The following is a 10862-nucleotide window of genomic DNA, read 5'->3' as shown; positions in this document are numbered from 1 at the left end:
CTACATCTTAGTTTGTGCAGACCTAAATATCCCCCCAGAAAAATGGGTAATTTAATAAAAGCGGGTGATATAAATCACCCAGGGACAATTTGAATTATTATCTGTAGATAATTCATTATGCACGTATTTCTAGTCAGATTCTTAAATCTGCAGGGCTTCTTAATCAGAGACTTTCAAATTTTGTCTGTAATAACTGGAGACTTAACCCATAAATCAGCAAATACGCCAGCAGGCTCACCACATGCTTCACATTTCTTCTCTGGAGAAGACGACACTTAATTATCGTGAGGTCACAAAACAAGGGAAAAATGGACATGAAAAGTTGTCGGGAGTTTTATAGCAAAGTATAACTAATTTCAGCATTTTCTTAAAGTGGTGAAAGGAAGACAGTGAAAATATTTGAAGTCAAGTTAGGCGTTTTATACAGAGAAAGAAAGATATTTTAAATATTTACAGGAACAATCTTACCAACCAACACTGTCTCTCATTTCCAGTAAGATGACTGTCCCAAATTTAAACAATTATTTTTTCATGTTACCAGTGTTGCAAATGAAATTTCTAATATGGAAGACATGGGCAATGGCACTTAAGGTAAGGATGAAAATATCTACTTGCAGATTTGGAACACAGGACTTTTTAATTTTAACAAGTAAAAGTAATGGTAATAAATAGATCATATTTCTCTTCTATTTCCAGTGTGTTTCCTTCCCCCTACTTCACTAGAACCTCTCAGTTACTACTCTGCTTCCTTCCTCCTCTTCAGGTCTAATCCCTCCACTGGCCATGGTGACAATCTGCACTCCATTAAGGACCCTTTATTGACCTCACAGTGCAATGGGAAGCAGTGTGAAGATGGGAAACTCCATGGGATATCACACCACAAGACTTGGGTTCATGCAGAAGATACTGTTGGTGCCGTGCCTAGACACACTTGCCCTGGCTGGTGAACTCATCTCTTAGCTGCTGTAGGAATAAGCAGCTAACCACTTACTCACAGCTGACCCCTTTTCCAGAAAATTGCCCTCAGACAAAAGCCAGTTCTTCAAAGAGATTAAAGCCCCCTAGCCTCCCAGAGGCAGCCACTGGCCAATGACTGAGTGACACAGGGGTACAAAGGACAACCATCTCAAGGAGGGGCTCATTGTGTGGTGCTATTTATGCTTCATCCACCGTGCTTCCACCCTCCATCATCTTAAAGTCAGCCTCAAACCTAGATGACATCCTTGCTTAATTAACTCTTCTCTGGCCCTATCCTGCTTGCCTCCTTCTCCTTCTCCTGAGAGCACTTGCTGAATAAGCCACTTAAGGATCTCCACTTCAGGCTCTGCTTCTAGGGGAGCCTGAAGCCTAAAATGCACTGTGACCCTGGACACCCACTCAATGTCAGCAGTTTCCTTCCACGCAAAATGAGGATAATCATACACATCTCACAGGATTGTATAGGTGAAATGAAAAAACTTGTGCAAAAACCTTTGATCAATCAAGTGCTATTTAAATTTAAAGGATTAGTATGTCTTAATGTAAATGTAAAACAATGTGCGCATTCCTCTTCCCATAGACAAAGTGGAAGGGAGTGCACCTCCTTAATAAAAGAGCTTCTTCACTTGGCTTCTGATTCTTCTCTTACTTCTCTAGATCTCCTTTGCTGTCTGTTACTCCTCTGCCCAGACTCTAACTCCAGGCAGCAAACACAGCTAGGGAAAAGCATAGGCCACCTCTTTCAGTTCCAAGCACATGCTGAGGTTCTTCACATACTCAGAACTTCCAACTCTAAACATCCAGCCCTGACCTCTCTAGAACTCCAGACTCCCATTGCCTAGGGTCTACCTGACTAAATAGCCATGTGGCTATTTGATAGACATCTCACACTTGACATGACCAAAGCATTACTCTTGATTTTTTGCCTCTCAGTCTGCTTCCCTATCCCTGCCCATCTTCCCCAACTCAGTAAACAGTAAACACCTGCTTACCTTCCCCAACTCAGTAAGCAGCATTACCTTCCAAACAGCCACTCTAGTCAAAACTCTAGGACTTAGTGATTCTTTTTTGCTTTCACTCTTTATATCCAATCCATTAGTAAGCTCTGCCAACTCCTTCCAATCTGCACTTCTTCCCTCCATCTTCACTGCCACTGCCACAATTTAAAACCCTATCATCCCTTCCTTGAACCACATCCTGACAATCCACTTGATTTAAAATATCAAGATCATGTCACTGACCTGCTTAAAACCTTCAAAGGGCTTCCTGCTATTCTTGGGATAGGTTTTTCTTCCCTCCTACCTGGCACACACACCCACACATACACACTGTACCCCAGCCACATTGCTGTTTTTTTGTCCTTTGAAAATTAAAAATTAGTTCTTGCATCAGAGCCTTTGCATTTGCTGTATCTTCAGCTAGGAATGTCCTTCCCCAAACTTTTATGACTGTCTCCTTTTTGTCAAGCTTATTTTGGTCTTTTCAGCATGAAATAGGCACCCAGGCATACTTTGTCACATCATTCTATTTTAATTTTCTGAAAACCTCTTCTATTTCCTGTTTACATATCCATTTATGTATTACCTGTCTCTCCAAACTCTGTAAATTTAACAAGAGCAGGGATCTTGTTTTGTTCACGGCTATATCCCCTAGGGCCTAAAACAGTGCCTGACACATAGTAAGTAAACACTAAAAAGAGTTTTTAAATGATTAGATTAATGAATGAGTGAATAGAGGAATGAATGGAGCACTGGACAAAAGTTTGGGCTCTTGCTCAGTTATGCCACTCACAAGCTGTGAGATCTTAGGCAAGTTAATCGACCCTTTCAAGGGCATTTTGGATTGGGCTTGTGAGACTAGTGCTGATGCAATTGAAATAACTAGGGTCTTAGCCTCCCAGAGTGCAGTAGGCCTTAAAAACTTCATATTCTCCTAGGTCCTAAATTCACTATTAGTCAACATGGTAAAAGATTAATAATAAAGTAAGATAACCAACTTTCCCAGTTTGCCCTGGACTGAGAGTTTCCTGGAGCTAGGAAAGCAGCTTCACAGTGGCAAGAGATGCCTGACAGGGCATCATGCCAAATGGAAAATGTCCTTGGACAGACCTTGATCTTCCTGAACTTTGCTATTATTGTTATGGTGATTGACAGTATTTTTTTTTGAGATCCTCACTCTGTTGCCCAGGCTGGAGTGCAGTGGTGCAATTATAGCTCACTGCAGCCTCAACATCCCACGCTCAAGCAATCCTCCAATTTCAGCTTTCCAAGTAGCTGGGACCACAGGTGCATGACACCACAACCAGCTATTTTTGTAATTTTTGTAGAGATAGGGTTTCGCCATGTTGCCCAGGCTGGTCTCAAACTCCTGAGCTCAATCTTCCCACCAGCCTCAGCATCCCAAAGTGCTGGGATTATAGGCGTGAGCCACTGCACCTGGCCTATTGCTACTATTTTGCTTTTTATTTTGGAAAAAGTTTTAACTTACAGAAATCAGTAAGAAGTCCAAAAGTCTTCCATAAACCTTCACTCAGATTTTTAAAATTTTAACATTTTCTTTATTATTCTCCCTATCTCTTCTTTTCTGAATCATTTGAGAGCAGCCTATGTCTTTATGCCTCTTATTCCCCTAATTAACATTCTAGCATCTTAGTCCATTTTGTGCTGCTGTAACAGAATACCATAAACTGGGTAATTTATAATGAACAGAAATTTATTTCCCATGGTTCTGGAGGCTGTGAAGTCCAAGATCAAGGGCTGGCATGTGGAGAGGGCCTTTTTGCTGTGTCATCCCATGGTGGAAGGCAGAAGGACAAAAAAGTACCAGAAAGAGGGAGACAAACTCCTCCTTTTATCAGACCCACTCCTGTGATAATGACATTAATCTGTGCATGAAGGCAAAGCCCTCATAGCATAATCACCTCTTAAAGGTTTCACTGCTTAACACTGTTGTATTAGGGATTAAGTTTCTAACACATGAACTTTGGGGGACACATTCAAGCTATAGCATCCAGTGTGTATATCTGAAGAAAATGGATATTCTGTTATATGAGCATAACACAGCAACCAAGTTTAGGAAATTTAACACTGGTGCAATATTTTTATTTAATAATTCATATTCAAATAAATGAACTGTTCCAATAATGTCCTTTGTAGTAAAGAAAAAAAAAAGAAAATTGCATTCTAGAATCCAGTCCAGGATCACATATTGCATTTAGTTTTCATCTGTCTTTATTTTTTTTATTTTTTATTTTTGGTCTTTGTGACATTGACATTTTTGTAGAGAACATGCCAATTATTTTATAGAATGTCCCTTTCTTATTTTTAGAATGGGAATAACAACATTTACCTCACAGGATTAAGTAAGATTAAATCCTAATCTTAATTGAAAGAATAAATAAGATAACATTTGTGATATGCCTAGCATGTGACAAGAGTTCAATAAAAATGGATATTAGGATAACAGGGAAAAAAGAAAAAAATGGACTTTGCAAGATCGTTCTGTTGAAGGATTTCAGGTTTTAAAAAACATATAAAAGGGAACCATTGGAAATGAAGAGAACGTTACAGATTTGAGGCCTATTTTAGTCATGTATGACTTGTTTCATTTTTATTTAGCAAGTATTTACTGAGAACCTACGCTGTGTCCAGAAATCTTATGCAAGTTTCTTCTTTCTTCTCCAAGCTTATGATTTTATCTGTGAATTGGGGTTATTGATAATATTTTCAAAGAGGGGTTGAGATGATTAGATAAGAAGAATAGAGATCTTAAGGCAGTTTCAAAACTAGAAAAGTCTCTATAAATGCAAGTCGATGTTTCTATTCTTGATAGTGATATTCCACGTCAAGGCCATTAAGTGAAATTCTTATTAGTCATCTTGAACTTGAGAAGCAAGTAGCCAAAAACCCTTAATATGGAGGACAAAGACTACTTTTTAAAAAATAGACTTATGTATGTGATTTTTATGTTGAACTCAAGTCATGCTGTATCCCCATTGAACCAAACCTCATGGAAAACAGGATATGGGCATATGAGGGTGGGGGGAAGCATAGCAAAACTATTTGACACTGTGGAATTGTTAAACATCAAGGCAAAGCTAATGATGAAAAATTTGGATTTGAGAATATGATCATCAAGGCTATACATGGAATAGAGAGGATGACAGTAGTGACTCAGTAATACCTGAACTAGATTCAATAAAGGTTTTATAGACAATACTTTGTTAAAAGCCTTGCAGTGAACTTGCACACTACACATCAATCTCCACAAGACTCCACAGGCTTTTTCTCTGAAACTAGAGGAAACCAGTCATGTGGGTCTCTTTCTTTCTATTCCAATTAGCATTTGAAACCAGAAAGACCAGTGTTCAATTCCAGTTTCACAAGTGACTGTGTCAACTTGAGACATTTACCTGTTTATTTTCTTATCTGTAAAATAACTACTTCCCAGAGTTCTTATAATAAAGTACTTTTCAAAGTCTAGTCATACATTAGCAGCAGCATCACCTGTTTAAGATGCAAATCCTCAGGTCTACCCCAAGACCTACAGAATGAGAAAGCTCTAAGGGTAGAGCCCAAAAATCCTTAACAAGCCTTTCCAGTGATTTTATGCATGCTAAAGTTTGAGAACCACTCTTAGAATTAATTAAATGATACAATGTAGGTAAATACCCAGGCACAGTGCCAGGTAGCCATATTACAGAGTGACTGTAAAACTAGTATTTCTTTCTTCCTCTGCCACCCCTCAGTCCCCCACACTTCACACAATTTACCCCCTACACACACACCCGTACAAGCATACATGTATGCATGCACGCACGTGCACACACACACACACAACCAGTCAATAATTGTTTGGAATAGTGTACACGAGATAAAACACTTTTGTTTCAGAATTACATCCATTTGGAGCTGGAAGCATACTTACAAAACTTGATATGTTTCAACACAACTAGTAATGTCATTATTCTGACGTCTTGCCTACTTGATACTGTAGAAAAAGTTCGTCAATAAATATGTAAGTATTTATCACATATTCAATTCTGGTTGCTAGTGAGAACATTTAAAAAGTAGAAAAAATTGTTGCTGCCTTCAAAGAGCTTAGTGGGAGAAAATATAGAAAATTAATATTGATCAAATGCTTACTGTTGTGGTGGGGAATTACCTTGATCAAATGGTAGACTCCAAGTACACTATCAGACAAGCTACCCCAGGGGATAAAAAAGAAAAGCTCAAAGAAAGGATCAAATTATGATGCTCAAATCACATAACTTTAGTTGATTTAAAATACATGATTAGAAGCTAAGTGAAAGGGATGGATTGGTTTAACATATCTGGGAAAAGGTGCAAATGGGATGGAGGAATCACACTACCTGAATCATGGGATATGCCAAGTTTATACAGCCTGTCTTTCTCTGTCACACCACCTATTGATGATGTGGTTCCCAAGGCCAGAGTTTAAGGTGAACAATAAGACTCAACAAACGGCAGGTATGTGAATACAATACACATGTGCTCTATCAGAGAGACACAGGGACGAGTGTGCTTGGCCATAGCTGTAATTTGCCGATAATCTACTGCTTTTGCCTGTGTGTCTGAAACAGAGGACATGTGGGTCCAGAATAGGTGGCCCTAATGGGTGGCCGATTTATGAAATCTACAGTTCTTACGAATATTTGATCTGACTTAGTCCTTCTTGTCTATGTTCAGCATATACGTTTCACTTACCTTGCCATGTATAAGATGTCTTAAAATCTGTTGGTTCTCTATTTTCACCTATTGCCTTTATTTATTTCTCTTGTTCTTAATATAGTAGAATTGAATATTCTTAAGTCACAAAAACAACACATATTTCAGGTACTATGTATTCATATAACTTTTTATTTAATCCTTTTATTTTGATGAAGCAAAAAGCCATGTTATATGCACTCAACAATTTGAGAATAGTACAAAGCAATATATAGTCAATCAATGGTTTGGTGGGGCGGGCTGTGATGTTCTAGGGATTACAGAAAGGAGAGCTGACCTTATGCAGTGAAAGACTTATGAGAAGTCATTCTCCAGCATGCTTTGAAGGAAGTGAGGGATCGTATTTGAAAAAGAATAGGGGTTTGGACATTACCAGAAGAGCAAGATGAGAAAATCTGGGGAAATAGGAGAATTATTGATGGGAAAAAATGGTCCAATGTTTGGCCACAAGAAGAGACACAGTCAGCTAATAGAAGTCAGAGCTGATAGAAGGAGAAGGAAGAAATATGCAATGGAGAAAATAGGACTTGCTCTTCTAAGCTGATGGTCTTAAAACATTTTTGAAGATGTATTTCTGTGAGTAAAATATTAGGGGCAGCCCTCTGTGACAGACTGTATTACTGCTTAAAATATTTGCTGCTACTCCCTGTTTAAGATTATATATATCCACTCTGTTGACATTAGCCTTGGCCAATAGACTTGCTTTGGCTAATGAAATTGATTGGCAGTGACATGCTCCACTTTTGAGGAAAGGTTTAAGAGCCATAATGAGATTCTACCATATTTAACTTTCTGGTAATGTCGCAGCTAGGGGATTCCCCTTCAGCCTTTGGTTCTGGAATTAAAATGATCTGGAGACTACAGCAAACTCAATATGGAAAAGTAGCACAAGCAAGAAATAAGCTTTTTTAAAAATAAGCCTCTGCGAATTTCAGATTGCTTGTTACCGTATCATAACTTAGCTGACACAGCTTCCAGTCAGCATTGTGTTGGAGGTTCTGGCCAGTACAGTAAGACCACAAAAAAAGTCTTTGGATTGATAAGAAAAAACAAATATTTTTTCTTTTTTGTAGATATTTCCTATGCAGAAAAATCAAGAGAATCTAAAGGTAAATTATTAGGACTAATAAGATAGTTGGCAAGCTTGCTGAACACAAAGTCACAATATAAAAATCAATGAATTTTCTATACTTCAGAAAAAAAATTAGTTCGAAAATATAATTCTCAAAAGTGCCATTTAAATTTACAGCAGAGATAAATGTTTTGAGGAATAAATCTAGCAAAAGATAAGTAAACCTAGTATGGAAAAATTATAATCCTGTACAGAAAGATACTCCATTATTTATTTACGTCTTCTTAAATCAGTGGAGAATATGGCCCATTCTTGGTTTAGAAAACTCAAGCTTTGTAAAGATGTCAGTTCTTCCCAGTTGCATCCATACAATCAATGTCATTTCAGTCAAAGATTCAGTAGGGTTAAGTGTGGAATTTCAGAAGCTGACTCCCAAATTATATAGAAGAGAATGGGATCAAGAATAGCAAAAAACATTCCCTAAGGGGAAAGATGAGGTAGGGAGACTTACCCTATGAGATATCAAGGCTCATTTAATGGCTATAGTATTTAGGACTGTGCTATTGACAAAGGGATACATATGTTTCCCCAAAGAGGAAATAAAAGTTACCACAAACATTTGAAAAGATGCTGAACCTCGTTGATATTCAGGAAAATACAAATTAAAACTATAAGACACCTTTTTCCACACACTGAATTTGCAAAATTGAAAAGTCAGATAATATCAAGGGTGTCAAAAATTGGAAAACGGCATGTATTTCACCTACTGCTGGCAAAAGCCCATCAGACTTTATAAAGTGAGGTTGAGCATGCACCTATCTATGACTTATTAATTTCATCTCCAGGTATATACACTAGAGAACTTCTTGAATACCTACCAAGAGATATAGAAAAAATACTGACAGCAGCCTCATTCCTGAGAACAAAATGCTGAAAACAACTCATCACCACCAGTAAAAAAATAATTAGACTGAGGCATATTCATACACTGGCATGCTATACAACAGTGGACATGAATGAACTACAGCCACATGCATCAACATGAGGGAATGTCAAAGACACAAAGTTTAGTTGAGAGGGCCAAGTCACTGCAGAATACATACAATATGAATCCAATTTGCTACCATTCAAATCCGGGAAAACTAAACAATGCTTAGAGATATATTTAACATGTGATTTAAAAAAAAAAAAAAGCAACCTGTGAAACAAAGAAGCTAGTTATCAACACATTATCCAGGATAGTGGTCACCTAGGGTTAAGGCAAAAAGTCTCCAGAGAGACTCTAAGTTAATGGTAATCCTTTATTTCTGAAGCTGGTTGGTAGGTCCATGAATATGTGTTTTATCATTCTTTCATTTGCATGTGTACATTTCACACCCTTGTGTATAGGATTATATATATAAGGAAATTTCATACACAACTACCATACTGATACATATGAATTATAAAACACATAAAAGCTGATATTTTTAGAGGATGAGGTAAAATAAACTAGACATTCTTTTGATTTTTTGTTCATGATTTAAGAAAAAAAATGCTTCTGCCACTGAATTGTAGAAGTTTGGCTTCATATCCTGAATACTTATCATTTGACATCTTGCTAATCATGATAGCTTCATGTTATCATTAATTTCTCAAGGTTAATATACACTCAGGGTGATGTACATTGTTAATGATTGTGGGTGTATATTAATTTCTCAGATGGTCTTCATTAATAATTTCAATTTTGTGTAACTTCTAGTTACATTTGATAAGAGCATCACTATTTGTTCCTCAAAATATGACTGGCTGATGAAGACCTAGTTCCAAGTGTAGAAGTGTCAGCTCTTTCATTTGCTTGTATTAGTCTTCGTATTTTCATACATCTGAGGTTTCTTTGCAAAGATCTCTTGAGGCCCTTATCAGTGTTTCAAGAGTTCATTTAAACTTAATCTGTAAATCTTCTCAATTAGGCTCATAAAAAAATGTAATTGCATCTATTATCTACTGCTATATAGCTGTCTCAAAGTGTAGGAACTTAAAGCAATAATTTATCACCGATTAAATATTAAAATTTTGTGGGTCAGGAATTTGGACAGGGCACAATAGAAACAACTCATCTCTGCTCCATGATGTTTGGGGCCTCTGCTGGGATGATTTGATTGTCTAGGGGATGAAGCAGTGGGGCTAGCTCTCTCTGTCTCCATACAGCCCATCCATTTGGCAAGCTTGGGCTTCCTCACAACATGGATGCCCTAAAGTTCTAAAAGGGCAATGCAAAACTTGTTAGTCTTTGTATAGGCTAAATCCATAACTGGCATAGTATCATTTCTACCATTCTGTACTGAGCAAGTAAGTCACTAAAACCAGCCATGCTTTCAGTGGGAAGGCAATTATAGTCTACCTCTCAACAGTAGAAAATATTTTGTAGCCATATGTAATCTACCGTAGAAATATGTTAACAAATGGGAATTTCTATAAACCCCTTCTCACTATAGAATTTTAAGTCCTCTCAGAAGTGGAATGGGAAGGTCTCATACACTGACCCAGTAAAGAAACAAATGTCAAGCAGTTATTAAATATTAACAAAACCAATTTTCTTTCTTTTTTGGCAAAAAGTAAATATAATTAGAATCTCCTGCATCCCTGTGGGGACACCCACTCTTTTCTAAGTATAGGCAGGCATTCTGGATTTCTGGATGCTTGAAAAAGACAATGATCACATTGAACTGAAAAATGTTAACTGCTGATTTGCTGTGGCTCCACAACCAATGCAGCTGGGTTGCAGAAATTTGAACATTTGAAGTAAATATTCTCGATTGGCTTTCAAATGCCAGTCTCTTGTTTTCATAACATGGTGGCCTGGCCTAGAGTGCTGGACCGGCTGCTAGGTGCAGCTTTAGCAGTCCTGCTGCACACTCTGACAGGTGGATGGGTTACTTTCACAGAGCCAGAGGCCCCACAGCTGCTAATAGTAATTATACTTGTCAGCAATGCATTCCCCTCAGGAAACTCCTGCTGCTTCATTAGGGCTAATTGCCAATAGGCAGTGCAGTTTCCTAGAAGAGGAGGGGACATAAACCCAC

The sequence above is a fragment of the Saimiri boliviensis genome, chromosome X (assembly GCF_048565385.1).
Source record: "Saimiri boliviensis isolate mSaiBol1 chromosome X, mSaiBol1.pri, whole genome shotgun sequence".
NCBI lineage: Eukaryota > Metazoa > Chordata > Mammalia > Primates > Cebidae > Saimiri > Saimiri boliviensis.
Note: the sequence above shows the minus strand (reverse complement) of the source record.